This window comes from Erinaceus europaeus, chromosome 14 (genome assembly GCF_950295315.1).
Source record: "Erinaceus europaeus chromosome 14, mEriEur2.1, whole genome shotgun sequence".
NCBI classification, from domain to species: domain Eukaryota; kingdom Metazoa; phylum Chordata; class Mammalia; order Eulipotyphla; family Erinaceidae; genus Erinaceus; species Erinaceus europaeus.
Window position 1 is genome coordinate 34,700,467 of NC_080175.1, and position 19,584 is coordinate 34,720,050.

Genomic DNA, 19,584 nt, shown 5'->3' on the forward strand with positions numbered 1-19,584 from the left:
CATTCCACACGTGAAGTCTCTGGACACAGTCTGAGGTGAAGCATGTTGAGGTGGCAGTCGTTGCGTTGGTTAGGTTGTGATCGGCGGATGCAATATTATTTGGTTTGGATTGGGAGACACATCTGGGAAAGTGGGCCCTATCCAAGGGTTCCAGGACTGGGGGAAGTAGGGGCTCTATAGTGGAGATGTGAGGTTCCTGCTGTCTTAGGGTTCAAAAAGACAATCGATAGTTAATGTTATCACATTATTTGGTAATTGGGTTAACTTTGAAAAGTCCTTTTGTTATGGTTTGCTGTACAGTATCCAGTATCTTGTATATAGCTGTACTATTGGATGCTTCTAATCTACTTGGTTTAGGCATATATATATATATATATATATATATATATATATATATATATATATATTTAAATTTTTATTTAAGAAAGGATTAGTGAACAAAAACATAAGGTAGGAGGGGTACAACTCCACACAATTCCCACCACCCAATCCCCATAACCCACCCCTCCCATGATAGCTTTCCCATTCTCTAGCCCTCTGGGAGCATGGACCTAGGGTCGTTGAGGGTTGCAGAAGGTAGAAGGTCTGGCTTCTGTAATTGCTTCCCCGCTGAACATGGGCGTTGACTGGTCGGTCCATACTCCCAGTCTGCCTCTCTCTTTCCCTAGTAAGGTGTGTCTCTGGGGAAGCTGAGCTCCAAGACACATTGGTGGGGTCTTCAATCCAGGGAAGTCTAGCCAGCATCCTGGTGGCATCTGGAACCTGGTGATTGAAAAGAGAGTTAACATATGAAGCTAAACAATTTGTTGAGCAATCATGGACCCAAAGTTTGGAATAGTGGAGAGGAAGTGTTAGGGAGGTACTCACTGCAAACTCTAGTGTACTGCTTTCAGGTATATATTTTGCAGTAGTTTATGGAAATGTGTGCACATAAGCTCTCTCTCACAGAAACTGGTGTATATCTAGATTATGGGACTTTGTTAGAAAGTGAACTACCTGAGATGAAATTAGAGTGTACTATAAAAGGGAACGTCTCACCCGAGTAATGAAGCTGAAGGGTTGTCAATCCACACGTGAAGTCTCTGGATACAGTCTGAGTTGAAGCATGTTGAGGTGGCAATCGTTGCTTTGGTTAGGTTGTGATCGGCGGATGCAATATTATTTGGTTTGGATTGGGAGACGCATACGGGAAAGTGGGCCCTATCCAAGGGTTCCAGGACTGGGGGAAGTAGGGACTCTATAGTGAAGATGTGAGGTTCCTGCTGTCTTAGGGTTCAAAAAGACAATCGATAGTTAATATTATCATGACATTATTTGTTAATTGGGTTAACTTTGAAAAGTCCCTTTGTTATGGTTTGCTGTACAGTACCCAGTATCTTCTATATAGCTGTGCTATTGGATGCTTCTAATATACTTGGTCTAGGCTTTTGAGAGAGTCCGCATATCAAATACATAGCCTATATATTAAAAAGATTCAGTTTGTCTTTTAAGAAACTTTGAGACATACAACTAATTTCTCCCTCTCATATTAATTAACTACTGATTTATATGTCTACATTTTGCTAGGAGTGTACATAAACACCATTCCCACCACCAAAGAACTGTGACCCATCCTTCCCGCCCACTCCCACCCCCCACTGGCCCAGAAAGCTACATGTCTATCCCTCACCACTGGGTTTTTACTTTGGTGCCCTACTTACAATTTGATCAGGTGCTGGTTTTAGTTTCCCTTTCAGATCTTCTTATTCAGCTTCTGTTGATGAGTGGGATCATCCCATACTCATCTTTATCTTTCTGAATTAGTTCACTTAACATAATTCCTTCTAGCTCTGTCCAAGATGGGTCAGAGAAGGTGGGTTCATTGTTCTTGATAGCTGCATAGTATTCCATTGTGTATATATACCACAGCTTTCTCAGCCACTCATCTGTTGTTGGGCACCTGGGTTGCTTCCAGGTTTTAGCTATTATGAATTGTGCTGCTATGAACATAGGAGTACACACCTCTTTTTGGTTGGGTGTTATGGAGTCCTTGGGGTATAACCCCAGGAGAGGAATTACTGGGTCATATGGAGGGTCCATGTCTAGCCTTCTGAGAGTTTTCCAGTCTGCTCTCCATAGAGGCTCAACCAATTTACATTCCCAACAGCAATGTAAAAGGGTACCTCTGTCCCCACATCCTCTCCAGCATTTGTTGCTGCTGTCCTTTTTGATGTATGCCATTCTTACAGGAGTGAGGTGGTATCTTAGTGTTGTCTTAATTTGCATTTCTCTGACAATCAGTCACCTACAGCAATTTTTCATATGTTTGTTAGCCTTTAGGATCTCCTCTGAGGTGAATGTTTTGTTCATTTCCTCTGCCCATTTTTGGATGGGGTCCTTTGCTTTCTTGCGGCTAAGTTTGCTGAGCTCTTTATATATTTTGGTGATTAGTTTCTTGTCTGATGTATGGCATGTGAAGATCTTCTCCCATTCTGTGAGGGGTCTCTCTGTTTGTTTAATAGTTTCTTTGGATGTGCAGAAGCTTTTCAATTTGATGTAGTCCCATTGGTTTGTTTCTGCTTTAGTCTTCCTTGCAATTGGGTTTGATTCATCAAAGATGTCCTTGAGGTGTATGTGGGAAAGTGTTTTACCAATGTTTTCCTCTAAGTGTTTGATTGTTTCTGGTCTGACATCTAGGTCTTTGATCCATTTGGAGTTTATTTTTGTTTCTGGTGAGATAAAGTGGTTCAATTTCATTCTTCTGCATGTTTAAACCCAGTTTTCCCAGCACCATATATTGAAGAGAGCCTCCTTTTTCCATTTAATCCTTTGGGCCCCTTATCAAAGATTAGATGCCCATAGGTGTTGGGATTTACTTCTGGGCTTTCAATTCTGTTCCACTGGTCTGTGTGCTTATTTTTGTTCCAGTACCATGCTGTTTTGATGATGATGGCTTTATAATATAGTTTAAGGTCTGGGAGTGTGATGCCTCCATTTCTGTTTCTTTTCCTTAAGATGGTTTTGGCAATTCTAGGTGTTTTCAGGTTCCAGATAAATGATTGTAGTGTTTGTTCTATTCTCTTAAATAAGCTTGGTGGAACATTGATGGGTATTGCATTAAATTTGTATATGGCTCTGGGGAGAATATTCATTTTGATGATATTTATTCTTCCAATCCATGATCATGGGATATCTTTCCATTTCTTGGTATCGGTTTCTATCTCCTTGAGTAGCGACTCATAGTTTTCAGTATACAAGTCTTTCACTTTTTTGGTCAACTTTATTCATAGGTATTTGATTGATTTTGCTGAAACAGTAAATTGGAGTGAATTCTGGATGTCTTCTTCTTCAGATTTAGTGTTTGCATAAAGAAACGCCACTGATTTTTGTACATTGATTTTGTAGCCTGATACCTTGCTATATTGCCTAATAACTTCCAGTAATTTTCTACTGGATTCTATAGGTCTTTCAATGTATACTATCATATCATCTGCAAATAGTGAGAGCTTGACTTCTTCCCTTCCAATCTGTATCCCTTTGATTTCTTTCTCTTGCCTGATTGCTATGGCAAGAACTTCCAATACTATGTTGAAGAGTAACGGTGACAGTGGACAGCCCTGTCTAGTCCCTGATCTGATGGGGAATGCTTTCAGCTTCTGTCCATTGAGTATAATGTTGGCTGTAGGTTTGCTATATATAGACTCCACTATCTTGAGGAATTTCCCATCTATTCCCATTTTTTGTAGAGTTTTGAGCATGAATGGGTGTTGGATTTTGTCAAAGGCTTTCTCTGCATCTATTGAGATAATCATGTGGTTTTTGACTTTGCTTTTATTGATGTGGTGAATGACACTGATTGACTTACGGATGTTGAACCAGCCTTGCATTCCTGGGATGAATCCCACTTGGTCATGATGAACAATCTTTTTGATGTGTTGCTATATCTGGTTGGCCAAGATCTTGTTTAATATTTTGGCATCTATGTTCATCAGAGCTATTGGTCTGTAGTTTTCCTTTTTTGTTCTGTCCCTATCAGCTTTTGGTATCATGGTGATGTTGGCTTCATAAAAGGTGGAAGGGAGTATTCCTGTTTCTTCAATCTTATGGAATAGCTTAGAAGTATGGGTATTAACTGTTTCCTGAAAGTTTTGTAGAATTCGTTTGTGAAGCCATCTGGTCCAGGACTTTTGTTGTTAGGGAGATTCTTAATAACGGTTTCAATTTCTTTGTCTTTGATTGGTGCATTTAGATTTTGTAGTTCTTCTTGGTTCAGTTTTGGAAGTGCATAGGTTTCTAGGAATTTTTCCATTTCTTCCAGATTCTCTAGCTTGGTGGCATATAGTTCTTTTTAGAAGTTTCGGAGGATTCTCTGGATTTCTGTGGTGTCAGTTGTGATATCTCCTGCATCGTTTACAATTCTATTAATTTGAATCTTCTCTCTTTTTTGTTTGGTGAGTCTGGCTAGGGGTTTGTCACTTTTGTTTAATCTTTCAAAGAACCAACATTTGGCTTCATTGATCTTTTGTATGTTTCTTTTATTTTCGATGTTGTTTATTTCTGCTCTAACTTTAGTGATTTCTGTCCTTCTGGTTGCTTTAGGGTTCCTTTGTTCCTCTTCCTCTAAGTCCTTGAGGTGTGCAGTAAGGTCGTTCATTTGGGCTTCTTCTTGGTGTTTAATATGTGATTGTATGGCTATAAGTTTCCCTCTCAGTACTGCTTTAGCTGTGTCCCAAATATTTTGATAGGTTGTGTCTTCATTTTCATTAGTTTCCAGGAACATTTGAATTTCCTGTTTGAGTGAGTCTCTGACCCAGTGGTTCTTAAGGAGCATGTTGTTTAGTTTCCAAATTCTGTGACTTTTAATAATTTTCCGTTTGTTGTTAAATGTTAGTTTTACTCTATTGTGGTCTGAGAAGATACTTGGGATGGTTTCAATGCTCTTGAATTTATTGACGCTGTCTTTGTGGCCTAACATGTGGTCTATCCTTGAGTATGTATTATGTGGATTTGAAAAGAAGGTGTATTCCAGTTTTTTGGGGTGGAGGAGTCTGAAAATGTCCAAGAGGTCTAGTCTGTCAATCTCTTCATTCAATTCTCTTTTATCTTTATTAGTTTTCCGCTTTCTTGATCTGTCTAAGTGTGAGAGTGGGGTATTGAAGTCTCCCACTATTATTGTATTACTATTGATGTATTTTTGAAATTCTTTCAGTAGATGCTTAATGTATTTAGATGGTCCCTCGTTGGGTGCATAGATGTTAATAATTGTTATGTCTTATTGGCTGATTGATCCTCTAATCTTTATGTAATGTCCTTGACTATCTTTTATTACTTTCTTTAATTTAAAATCTATTGTGTCTGAGATGAGAATGGCTGTTCCTGCCCTTTTTTGTGGACCGTTAGCCTGTATGATAGTTTTCCATCCTTTCACTTTAAGTCTGTGTTTATCTTGTTGTGACAGATGGGATTTTGCAAGCAGCATATGGTTGGGTTACGTTTTCTGATCCATCCCCCCACCCTGTGCCTTTTGATGGGTGAGTTTAAGCCATTGACATTTATTGATATTATGGATTTAATGTATTGTAGTGCCATTGTTCTAAAGAACAATTTGTTTACTCTGATATATTGCAAGTATTATAGTGATGTTCTTATTTATAAGAGGTCTTTTAGTACCTCTTTCAGGGCCGGCTTGGTGATGGTTGCCTCCTTTAACTGTTGTTTGTCTAAGAAGGTTTTTATCCCTCCATCTAGCTTGAATGAAAGTCTAGCAGGATATATTATCCTTGATTGAAACCCTTTTTCATTCAGGGCTCGATAGATATCTTGCCACTCCCTTCTGGCTTTTAGAGTTTGAGTGGAGAAATCTGCAGATAATCTTATGGGTTTTCCCCTGTATGTGACTTTTAGTTTCTCTCTTGCAGCCTTTAGGATCCTTTCTTTATCCTTACTTCTTCTCATTGTGACTATGATGTGTCTTGGTGTCTTCAGGTCTGGGTTGATTCTGTTTGGTACTCTCTGGGCCTCTTGAACCTTGATATCCTGTCTGTTATTCAGGTCTGGGAAGTTTTCTTGTATTATTTCCTCTAGAATGTTTGCTTCCCCTTCCTCTCTTTCTTCCTCTGGCAGGCCAATTATACGAATGTTACTTCTTTTGAGATCATCCCATATGTCTCTGTTGTTGTTTTAAGTGTCTCTCAATCTCTTTTTAAGCTCTTTCCCCTCTTTCTTAGTTTTCTCTAACTCATCCTCTGTCTGACTAATTCTGTTTTCTGCTTCAGTTAGTCTGCTTTCTTTTGCCTCAGCTTCTTTCTTCATTACAGCTATTTCAGCTTTCAGTTCTCTAGTTGCCTCAAGATAATCAGTATTTTCCTTGGGGGTCTCAACTGTTGTTTCCCTAATACTGCCATTCCTTTCCTCCAATGTTGTTCTCATTTCTGTGATTAATAAGTTTATTATTGCTTGCATACTTTTCTTATCTATGGTTACTTCTGACTGATTTGTGGTTTCTTCTGGGCTCTTGTCTTCATTCATTGGGGTAGCAGTTTTATTTGTTTTTAATCTAACTTTTTTTTATGCTCTGTTGTTCCTCAGTTGTTGTGTCTTGAGTACAAGTAACACTGTACTAAATACCTTTATGACAATTGCACTCACCAACCTCCGGAATTACAGTAGCAACTGAAGTAAGTATTGAAGTAGTTTAATCTTTACCAGTTAGCCAAACAATTTCTCCAGTCTGTGAAAAAATAGTAACCAAATCCCAGTGAAGAAAGAAAAAAGAAAGAGAGGATAGCAAGAATAGACAGTTATGCAAATCTACTATCCAGTGTATATCTAGGGGTAACAAGAGGGGAAAGGGAACTAGAGCAGAGATATACACATAGAGAGTCCACTCTGAGTCATATTTCTTCCCCAATGTAATTCACAAATTCAGAAAGGCAAAGAAAAAAGAAGTGTATGACAAGATTAAAAAAAAAATAAAGAGAGATAAGAGAGAGAAAAGGGAGAAGATAAGAAGAAGAGTTGTAATTAAAGAGCAGTGCAAGGAACTTCCCAAATGTGTATCAGTGAATTAAAAAAAAAAAACACCCTGTTTGGTGGTATGGGGTATCCTGCTAGGAGCTGGTCCCAGGGACTGCTTATGGGGGGCTGGGCGGCAGGAAGGATGTATGCTTGAAAATTAAAAGGAAGAAAAAATAATTTTTTTCCCTACTCTAATTCTTTTTTTTTTTTTTTCCTCCTCTAGGGTTATTGCTGGGCTTGGTGCCTGCACCATGAATCCACCGCTCCTGGAGGCCATTTTTCCCCCCTTTTGTTGCCCTTGTTGTAGCTTCGTTGTGGTTATTATTATTGCCCTTCTTGATGCAATTGTTATTGGATAGGACAGAGAGAAATGGAGAGAGGAGGGGAAGACAGAGAAGGGGAGAGAAAGATAGACACCTGCAGACCTGCTTCACCGCCTGTGAAGCGACTCCCCTGCAGGTGGGGAGCCGGGGGCTCGAACCGGGATCCTTACGCCGGTCCCTGCGCTTTGCGCCACATGCGCTTAACCCACTGCGCCACTGCCCGACCCCACCCTACTCTAATTCTTAACCAAATTAAGTTATAGTCACCTCCTTGGTGTCTAAGGACACCTTATTGGCTGGCCTGCTAAAGGCAGAAAATCCTATTGTCTCCAGGGGAGTGTGTTCGGAGCCTAGTGGCTAGCAGCTTCTCCATCCTCCATCTTCCGGGAAACCCCCCCCTCCAGACTTTTTAAAAGGATTTCTCGAAAATGAAAACTAGCTCCAAGTCCTTTGATCCAATGAGAGCTATACTCAAGAAGTCTTTGGATCCGCCCTCAGTGTCGCGGTGGATCCTGGAGACTCCCAAGAGAAAGACCCCGAGCTAAAGTGCTCTCTCTGGGTCCTCTGCCCGCCGCGCTCTGCAACTGGCTGAGGAGCCGCCTTCCCGGGCGGAGGACAATGCCCGGCGCACTCGCCTTGCCCGGCGCTGCCTGGGAAGTCTGGAGCCCACTAGTCCGTGTCACCTTTACTCTAATTCTTAACCCAAATTAAATTATAATAACCTCTTTGGTGTCACCCCTTATTGACTGGCCTTCGAAAAGCAGAAAATCCTACCGTTGCCGAAGATGCGATCAGAGCACTCACTGTTAGCGGCTTCTCAGTCCGCCATCTTCCTCCTCCCCCCTATATATATTTTTTTAAAAAGCATCATTTACAATTGACAATACAAGTAAATTTAAGTGTTTTCCAGAGAGAGTTGTTAATAATAATTAAAAATAATTAAGGGAACTGACCAATGCAACCTGGAGGTCAGTAACATATTTGGAAAGAATTCTCCAAATCATGTGATTTTTCACTCAAGGCTTCATCTTTCTCTGCCCTGCATGCTACTCCATTTTGCCCTAGTAATTATGATGGCTGTTTAGACAAACAAATTAATATCTCTCTCTCTCTTTTTTTCTCCCTCTCTCCCTCTCTTCCTCTCTCCTTCTGTCTCTCTGTCTCTGTCTCTCTGTCTGTTTCTCTCTTCTGTCTCTTCCAGAGCACTGCTCAGCTCTAGTTTATGGTGGTACAGGGGACTGAACTTAGGACTTTACCTTACCTCAAACTGATATTCTCTCAACCAGCTCATATCATGAACATCAAAGACTTTCTCATTTCCTACTCTGAACCAAATCAATGATCCAACTTTCCTTTCTTTTAATGGTTCATACTTATTTGTCATATATATGAAAAGAAGCATGGAGAAAGAGTTCCTTTTATTGTTTGTTTTTTAACAAAACTTAGGGGAGGGAATATTCTCCACAAATTGCAAGAATAGGTATATTTTGATGATAAGTGTCTGAAGTATCAATAGGCAAATTTTTCTGTTCATATAACCTACCTGATAAGGCTTGGGAGTTAACATAATGTTTTTGCAAAGACTTGTATGCCTGTGGTTTCTGGATCCCAGATTTTATCCCTAGCCAGAGTTGAGGAAAGTTCTGATTAAAATAAACAAACAAATAAATACATAATTTTCCTGATGATGTTAAAGACTTATTCAAGGTCTTTGATGAAAAGGTGTCTTGCTTCAGCTCCGCCTTTCACTCCTGCATGAAAGGTTATAGTGCTCACAGGATAACTGTTCAGGCACCTGCCCCTTAACCCCAAAGCCTCTCAGCACTGGCATTTCCCAAGCACAATGAGCAATTGAAACTTTCATATGTAGTGATTTTTTAATAACTCTTTATAGCAGACTCAGGTTCATCTGTATTTTGCTACTTATGTATGACTGAGATACAACATAGCACCAAGCCTCCACCAGAGTTCTAACCTCAGAGGTGTGTATGACACCCTCCAAGGTGTTGGCCCTGAACTTTAAAAAAAAAAAAAAAAAAAAAATATATATATATATATATATATATATATATATATATATATGTATAAATTATATTTTTAGAGCATAAATACATTTAAAAATGACATTCCAGGAGGCTGGGAGGTAGTGAGCAGGTTAAGCACATATGGTACAAAGAACAAGGACACTCACAAGGATCCCAGTTAGAGCCCCCAATACACCACCTGCGGGGGGTGTCACCTCACAAGCAGTGAAGCAGATGTGCAGTTGTTCATCTTTCTTTCCCCATCTAAGGGCCAAAAAAATGGGAAAATGGCCTCCAGGAGTAGTGGATTAATAGCAGGCAACAAGCCCCAGTGATAACCCTGGAGGCAAAACAATGACATTCCTCTGGTAGATTAATTTCTATTCTAAAACAACAACAAAAAAATTATTCTCTATTTTAATTGTAAATCTTAAAGATATATCTTTGCAATCAACAAGACAGTAAAAGGTGAAACTGGGTTAGTTTTCAGTCTCAGATGTGAGGAAATAGTGTCATTTGCTTTTTTTTCTTTCATTAAAGATATTCCCTCTGAGTTTCCATGTAAAGTATATCACAAAACTATGAAATGATCACTTTCATGTAGAGCTTGCACACGGCTATACAGAGCAAGGGTCTTATCTCAGTTCCACCTTTCATTATACCCACGGCTGTGCCCTCTGAATGGAATTAGGATGGTCCTTTCAGTAGTTGAATATTGCAGAGAGATTTTGGTAAAAACACACAGAGAAGAAAAATTAGCCAAGTGACCTACCATTGACTCACTAAACTATAAAATTTGAAATGAAATAATGTGTTTGTAACTTTAATAGTTTGTTTTTTATTTTATATGAAATAGAGAGAAAGAGAAGCCAGAGTAGCCTGCTAGCCACACTGGGGATAGAACTGGTATCCTCAGGTGTATAAATACTGCACTCTGATAGCTCTGCTGTTTTGTTGCCCATGGTGATTATTATTTTCAATCATTTAATTTGCAGTGTACAATCAGACCAAATGCTGCTATCTGGACCACTTTCCTCTAAAATTTGTGTGTGTGTGTGTGTGTGTGTGTGTGTGTGTGTGTGTGTGTGTGTGTGTGAAAGAGAGAGACATAGAGAGAGAAATAGAGACCCTGTGTGAATGTATACTTATAAACCTATGTATAATTTTGTCAGGAAATTGTGCTGATGTGGTTGAGCTTGGCAGGGCTCACAAAGCACCCTGCATTCCTGATACTATGGCTTATCTACAGAATTATTGTTTTGCCTGAAAGATCCCCACCCATTCCTTTCCTTTGATCTATCTTCTTTCTACCCTCAAGACCCTCCCTGCCTCAAGGGTATTATTAATCCCATCTGTTAAAACCCTCGCAACAGTTGCTAAGGAAGTTCCTACCTTTACAGCCTTTCTCCGCCCCTTTCCTAACCATTTCCATTTCTGACTTGCCATTTCTGGCTCTGCCTTTTAAAAAGGCTTGGCTTTATTATCAATAAAGGTATTGCATTGCCTCGTGTCAAGTGTTTGGTTCCTGAGTCATCTCCCTCACATCAGTGAGTGAGTAGCAGCCCACGCTGGCTCTGATCATGTTCTCTCCAACCCAGAGAGCTCTTGCCAGGGAAGAGGCACCCCCACGGTAGCCTGGCAGGATTTGAGTTTTGATATTTTCTTAGCCAATCAAACGAATGAAGTCAAAGTTACAGTTGATTCTCCAGCCTTGGTAACACTTAGCATTAATCTAATGTTGTTTATTATTATTATTATCTCATAAAGACTATAAAGTTAAAAGAAGTAGCTCATAGTGGCCCTGTTTATACTTGCATTGTACAAAATCATCACTTTTCTCACTAGACATCTGGATTAGCTCTTTTCTGAAATACTTGTGAAAATATCTATTTTTAAAATAGGTGAAATAGCACAGTTGTCAATTTGGAATAACCTTCTAAGAAAATATTCAAGATATGGTTTCCTTAAAAATATATACAATGAATTTGTGTGCATCAGAATATCAACATAGCAGAGAAGAATTAAAAGATCAGAACTGATGGCTGTTTCCCCTAGTATATCTAATGTTTGTAATGAGATGGAAGGCAACGTGAGAACAGCTTTAAACTAATTTTAACTAGGGACTAAGGTGGACAGGAGAGGACTGGATTTCAAACTCTGCCAATTAGGAAGAGACACTGATAATTACTACAAATTTAACACTCAACCAAATTAACATCTTTATAAATATGGGTTAGCAGTAAATAGATCCCACTCTTGAGGAGGAGATTGTTACAACTTAATTTTGAAATATTCCATTAGTGGTTTAGTTCAAAAAGAACAATGATTTCCAGCTTGAGGCTCCAGTACAAAGGAAAGAGAAATTCAATCAGAAGACTAGACCCTGAATTATATTAAAAACTTCACAGAGAATAGGCTATGTCATTAAATAATATCTAGGCAAAGGAGAAATCATAAATGATTTGGAACAAATAAAAATTATAATTATACAAAGGATTCAGAGATCATCTTATTAAAATTGATTTTAAGGCAATAATTTTACTGTAAGCAAGTGAATAAAGATAAGAAACTTGCAGAAAATATTTGATTTATGTGTGTGTGTGTGTAACAAGTAACAAGACATATATATCCATATACCTCATATCCATCTATCTATCTATCTATCTATCTATGTACCTATAGAGATATATAAAGGCAACAGTAATATATAAAAGTCAGGGCCTGGTGGTGGTGCACATACATTACAATGCACAAGGATCCTAGCCCCTTGTCCCTACCTATAGGTGAAAGCTTTATAAGTGATGAAGCAGTGATGCTGGTGTCTCTTTCTCCTTTCCTCCCAATTCTCTCTTCCCTCTTGATGTGCCTCTGTCTCTACCCAAAATAAATAAGTAAATGAAAAATCTTTGAAAATTACATAAATCAAGAGATTAATATATAAAATGATACAGGAAATAAAACTGATCAAATATTAAAACATGAGACAATTTACTATGTAGAGGATATATTTGTATATTATAAAGACATATGCATATCAACAAATATCTAAGCATGTATCATAGAAATAACTATTTTTATTTTTTAACAAAAAAAGAGGTTGCTAAATCTAGATTTCTCAGATATAGATCTTGCTTTTATTTCCCGAGTATAGAATAGAACAAGGTTACCAATATTACTTTAATATTTTTTCTAACACTGTCCTATTCTACCTTAAGACCCATATACAAATCATGAAAATTTACTGGGAAACTAGAAATAAAATTAAACTAGGTATCTTATACAATAAAGGTCATTTGGTAGCACAGAAACACTAAGAATAATGGTATATGATTACAGCTTCGGTATAAGATAAGTAACAAGATTTTTACCTACACAATAAGATTATAAGATTTTGGCAAATCATATAGAAAGAAAATGAGTAAGAAGGTAAATCTATAAACTTAATTTTCTAATTTGAACCAATTTAGTAGAGAATGTTTAATTTAATTGCTAGCATGGTTTTGACTTTAGGGTAAATATTAACAGAATGTGTCAATGAGATACAATGTTTGAAATATCTAATAATACAATTTGCTTCTGGAACTATTTAAATTATTTATAGGGAAGGAAGCCAGTGTGTGTATGTCTCAATCTGCACAGTCATTGTTGAAAAAAGTACACTTAGGATTATCTCTGACTTTAAGATAATTTTAAATGCTAAGGAAGCTTTTTTACTCATTGTGAAATTAAGGTGGCCATCACCTTCCTCAGAATGTTAAAATAATAAAAATATACTAAGTAGAAAATTAATTTAGGAAGTAGGTCTCAGGAGGAAGAAAAATAGCCTTGTTTTTCTTTGGGATCTTTTCAGACATAATGTAAGACATGTGGAGCCTCCCTTTTGAGTTACTTTAGTAAATGTTCATTCAAGTCAATTCATCATCTTGTAAGATTTGGAAATTGAGGCAAGCTATGATAAATATAAAAGCACTGTAAATTTCTTTAACTTTAGTTTCTGAGTGTCAGATGCCTATTGAATATCTATATAACTGAGAAAAGCAAAAGTGTGGCTGCCTTTTTTCATTTCTTTGTGGATAATCAAATATGTAATTGTCAGACAACTGGCTTGACAGTAAAATGATTCACTTTATTTATTAAACTAATTTATGGAACAAAATTGATGGCTGAATTTTTGTAGATTACTTAGCAGATGTAAAGTGTTAAACTCCATTCTTTTAGAGACTATAGTAGTGGGAGCCAGGTGGTGGCACGCACACCTGGTTAACAAGCATATTACTGTGCACAAGGACCTAGGTTCAAGCCCCTGGTCCCCACCTGCAGGGAGAAAGCTTCATGAATGGTTGGCAGAGGTGGAGTCCAGCCTGCTTTCTGACAAGGTCCAGATAGGCAGGGGTTACCTGCAAACAAGGGGGTCCTAAGACCAAACTGAAGCTATTCATCCTTTTGTTTTCAGTTACATTGGTAATTTGAGGACCTATTAGCTATTTTATACATACACAAATATTACCTGGGGACAATAAAAAGAGATCCCCAGGGGAAGTTCATAGTTACAACAATCATGGCAGTGAGTGTAACAAGATGAAAAATGGCTTAGGAGCAGAAGCTGTTGTACTCATTAAGAGGCTTTCAGAAAAAGGGCTATTTGTTGCCACTACAACTTCTCTATTAGCTGGGTTCAGACCAAAAACCAGAACTATGGGTGGCTTATAGAAAGAGTGGCAGACTGTGGTCTCCACCTAAATACAAAGAGGCTCTGTTGCTAACCCTCACCCACAGACCCCTGCTTCCACTTACAAGTATCTATGATGAATATAGAGGTGTGTAGTTAAATAGCTAATGCTAGGGTATATGGGTAGAAATTAGTAAACTTTCATATATGCAAAGGTTAGCCAGAAGAGAGCCCCCATGGTGTGTGCTTACTTTACAGCTGATTTCTTTAGGTAGACAGCTTACTAGATATTAGAAAAAAAAGTTTATATGATCTAGTTAGACCTATCCAAGAATTGGTTAAGAAGAAAAGCTATTAGACTGAGTTCCAGGGAGGATTGCTGATTCATACAGAAGATCAAAACAGGGAGATGGTCAAAACACAGATGGCCATTTCAAGGGAAAGTTTAGGCTATCCCAGACCAACGGAACTTTCAAGGGAAGATTTAAGTTAACCTAGACCAAGAGAACTTTCAAGGGAAGATTAGGATGCCCCAGACCAAGGGAACTTTCTATAGAAAACATACCTAAGGGAGTCAGGTGGTAGTGCAGGGGGTTGAGTGTACGTGGCACAGAGCACAAGGACAGGCATAAGGATCCCAGTTCGAACCCCCGGCTCCCCAACTGCAGGGGAATCCCTTCACAGGCGGTAAAGCAGGTCTGCAGGTGTCTATCTTTCTCTCTCCCTCTCTGTCTTCCCCTCCTCTCTCTCCATTTCTCTCTACCCTGTCCAACAACGAAGACATCAATAACAACAACAATAATAACTACAACAACAATAAAAAGACAACGAAAAGGGAAAATAAAAAAAATACCTAAAATAATAATAATGTTGTGTAAGGTTATTCTTGATGTTAATAAAAACAATTATGCATGATGTCAACTGTATCCTTGATGTTAATGAAAACAATCTTACATGATGTCAATTGTATCCGTGTAAAAAGTGTTTAAAAATATAGCTCTGCAGAGAGAAAGCAGAAGTGCCTCTCTCCTGTACTTGAAGCAGCTGATGTGTCTCTCACTTCATTTATTCACCAACTGCCCCTTCCTTCAGGGACCATAATAACCTGCTGGGGCTATCTCCTGGCAAATGGTGAAGCAGGGTTACAGGTGTCTCTCTGATTTCCTTTCTACTTCCACTCCCTTTTCAATTTGTCTCTGTTTCTATCCGATAAGTAAATAAATCATAAAAAATTATATAAAGATAATATAGTAGCAAATAAAGATAAAGGTCAACAAATATATATATACATATACATATACATATACATATACATATACATATACATATACATATACATATACATATACATATACATATACATATACATATACATATACATATACATATACATATACATATACATATACATATACATATACATATACATATACATATACATATACATATATGCTTAATGGGTGCTTGGTGGCATGATGTGTGGAGAATACACATGCTAACTTTATCTTGCCATGGTAATGTGCAAGGACACTGGCGCCTCAGTGGTAAGGGGAAACTTCACAAGTGATGGATCAGGGTTGCAGCTATCTCCCTAGCTCGCTGTCAAAAAATAATCATTACAAGAAACAGTGAAACTATGCAGGCCACTAAGCCTGAGAAATAACTTTAGTTGCAAAACCAAATATATTAATATCTATATATATATTGGATATATAAATTATTAATATATAATATATACAAATATATATTAAAACATTGAAATAATGCAAATAATAAAATACAAAATTAAAAGATACTTCGTACAGAAAATCAGAAGTGGAATATTTTAAGAAATAAATGGAAGTGTTTCCACTAATGTGTAGTATAGCCTTGATGTAGAAATGTATATTGATTACTAAAAATTAATAAACTATGATTATATATTTATAATGTGTCATTTCTTTTTCAGTTGTCCACAATACATTGATAGACAAGACAAACATTCCCTGTTTTCAGTCCACAGTTTAGTAAGAAGATAAAAAAGTATAAGACATATTTAAAATTGAGAACATGAGAACAGGATACAGGGATGGAGCTCTGGACTCACAAACATGAGGTTCTGAGTTTGATCCCTGGCACAAGTGCCAGAGTGCTGCACTGGCCACTTTGTCTCCCTCCCACCATCTCTCTATACCAGTCTACCTCTTTCTAATGAAGTAAAGAATATATGTTTTTTTAAAAGTATCTTTCTCAACATATACATAAATTAAGATCTGATCAAGTCCATAATGAATGTAACATATAGTCTTAAAAAGCGAGTGCATTTTTGTTGTTTGTAGCTAGAGGTTCACAGACGTTTTCAGATAGAACCAGAGGCACAGACACAGAGAAGGAAGACACCACTGCACGAAAGTTTCCTCCAGCAGGGTGGACTGGAAGTTGGACTGTATGCAAGGCAAAGCCAGCATACTGTTCAGTGAGTTGCTTTCACAGTTTTATTGTTAGTTTTAAATATTTTATTACTTATTTATTTTAATAAGGGAGATGCTGAGAGATAGATACAGAGAAAGAGATCAGAGCACCACTCAGCTCTAGCTGATGATGGTTCTGGGGACTGAATTTAGGAACTCAGAGCCTCAGGAATGAAAGTCTTTGGCAGAACCATCTCCTAAACCCATTCTGACAGTTGTAAAGCGAGTGATTTTAATCACACACACAAAAAAACATAAAACAAATATTGGACTGTAAGACTCCTAATGAAATGTCTCTGATGATAATAAATGCCATCAAAAGTAACATGTGTAATTCTTTTTTAAATATGCAATTTAAATATGTAATTAAATTAATGGATAGAAGCAGGGAGAAATTGAGAGGGAAGGGAGAGAGAGAGAGAGAGAGAGAGAGAGAGAGACCACTTGTAAAGCTTTCCTCTTGTAGGAGGGGAGGTGAAGCTTGAATCCAAATCTTTGTGCATTGCAGTATGTCTGCTTAACTGTCTATGCCACCACCTGTTTCTGGACTTACATAATTCTATTTCCCTTTGGGTGAAATCAGTTCTTTAAATCAACATTTAAGCCCAACAGTCTTAACTACTGAACTCGCACCTGGGTTGCTTTAGTCACCATTTAATGAGTATAATGATAGTTTAACTAAAGCACAAATTATCTGTGCAATTGGGGTATACAATTATATAGCCTATACACTGCATAAATGGTGAATACTGGCTATACCAAAAGTAAGCATTTAAAAACATACATTTTGGATCAGGGAAGAGAGCAGGTCCCAAATATGGGACAGGTGTATAAATACTGTTGACTGTAAACCCCATTGATTTGATATGATCTGGGGCCCATATTAAGCTTAGGAACCTATGTGACTCTGCATCCCTGTAAGTCTGAGCTCATATTCTGTGGTCATAAGTAGGAACATTCCAAGCTGTCCCAATTTCAGGACCCATCTTCTTCAGGTGTAGCATAAATTATATTGTCCAGCCTTCCTTCAGGGGATGGAACATTCTCTACCTTTGTTGAACCAAGTTGAGGGCAAAGTCCTATGGGGGCCCACAAAGGGGTCTATTTTGTTGTTCCTGATAGAGATGACCAGTAACAATGGAGAGAGGGATTTATTTGAGGTCCAGGCCCCTCATGTCTGTTTGGGAATCTCAGTACTCCCCAGACAGGGCCCCAGATGATGGGGTAGGTTTTCCCATATTCTTCTCTGATTCAGTTTCCTGGTCCTTTTTCCAGCCATGACATCATCTCTCCAGACAATAACTTGGATCCACCTGCATATCAGATCTCAGGCTCAGAAAAAAAACCAAAAACTAGTATAGCCTCAGGCCCTTTGGAATATAACTAAAATATGCCTACTAGCTACCTACAAAATGGAGATTCCCCCCACCCCCAACTTTTCATCTGCACTACTCCAGCTTTTAGGTTCATGATTAGTCAACGATTAGTTTGGCCTTATATGTTAACTCTCTTTTCAGTCACCAGGTTCCAGATGCTAGCATGATGCCAACCAGACTTCCCTGGAGAGACAACCCCACTAATGTGTCCTGGAGCTCTGCTTCCCCAGAGCCCCACCCCACTAGGGAAAGAGAGAGACAGATTGGGAGTATGGATTGAGCTGCCAGCGCCCATGTTCATCAGGGAAGCAATTACAGAAGCCAGACCTTTCACCTTCTGCATCCCACAATGACCTTGGTCCATACTCCCAGAGGGTTAAAGAATAGGAAAGCTATCAAGGGAGGGGATAGGATACGGAGTTCTGGTGGTAGGAACAGTGTGGAGTTGTACCAGTCTTATACTCTAGTTTTATCAGTGTTTCCTTTTTATAAATAAAATAAAATAAAATAAAATAAAATAAAAACATACATTTTATAGTATTATAGGTTCTACTACTAACAAATTTAAATAGTGTCTGGGCAGTGTTACACTCAGCAGAGTATACATATTACCAAGTACATGCACCTGGGTTCAAGTTCCTGGTCCCCACCTGCTGCGGATTGGGGTTAGGGAGGCTTCTTGAGTCATGCTGTAGATATCTCTTTTCCTTTCCCCACTCAACATTTCTGTTTCTGTTAGAAAAACTATATATAAATAAATAAAAGTTTTTTTAAGGCCACAGGGAGTAATGAAAATAAATAAATAGATATGGTACTTTGATTCATTTGCATCCCAAAATTTCACTCAAGATTTACACTCAATAGTCACATCTAGTGCAAATAACAGCAGATCAACATTTTTCACTTGAAATAACAGCAAAGACTGTCCAGTTCAGTACAGTCAACATTCCCTACAAGCAGATCTCTATTTGTATCACAATCCTTGGAGTTGGAATATTTACCATTATTTCTATAGCATCTGAATAAAATAATTTTCATCTGGTAAAATAGAGATAAAAGAGCATTTCTTTAGAAATGAAGCAGTTTGTGCAACTACATGGTATTTCATGGAGTAAAAATCAAAAGACTAATCTTTTTATTTTACTCTGTTCCTTTTTTTGAAGCCTTATTTATTTTCAGGAGACAGGGTAAGAATGAGGAAGGCAGTAAGAACGAGAGAGGGATGAGAGCAGAGCATTAATCAGCTCAGGCATACAGTGGGTGGTTGGGGATTGAACTGAATGGGATATCTGGAGTCTCAGGCATGCAAGGCCATTGAGCTTCCACTGTGCTCTCTCAGCAGCCCTAAACTTGTCCTCTTAAACCTCTCAAAGTAATGATAGGTTTGTTCTCTTGACAAAGTAACAATAAAAAATATATGGAGAGAAAGAACACAAATAAATATATATATAGAGAAAAATGTTTCAAATAATAATAATTAAAACAGGAAGACAACTGTAGATTTTTAAAATGCAGATAAGATTTAAATTTGTTCCAAGTTGAAAATAACTATATTGCTGGTGTTTTAAGATACACAATGAGCAATTATATCACACATGATAGGTTTGGTGGTGAAATATTATCTGTTAACAGCTGGAACTCATAAAAACATCACACAGTGTGAACATGAAATTTGCTAGAATAAACCATCTGCTGAAAAATACTATTCTGCAGAATTAAAAATAAAGTTAAAATGTTATTCTTCTT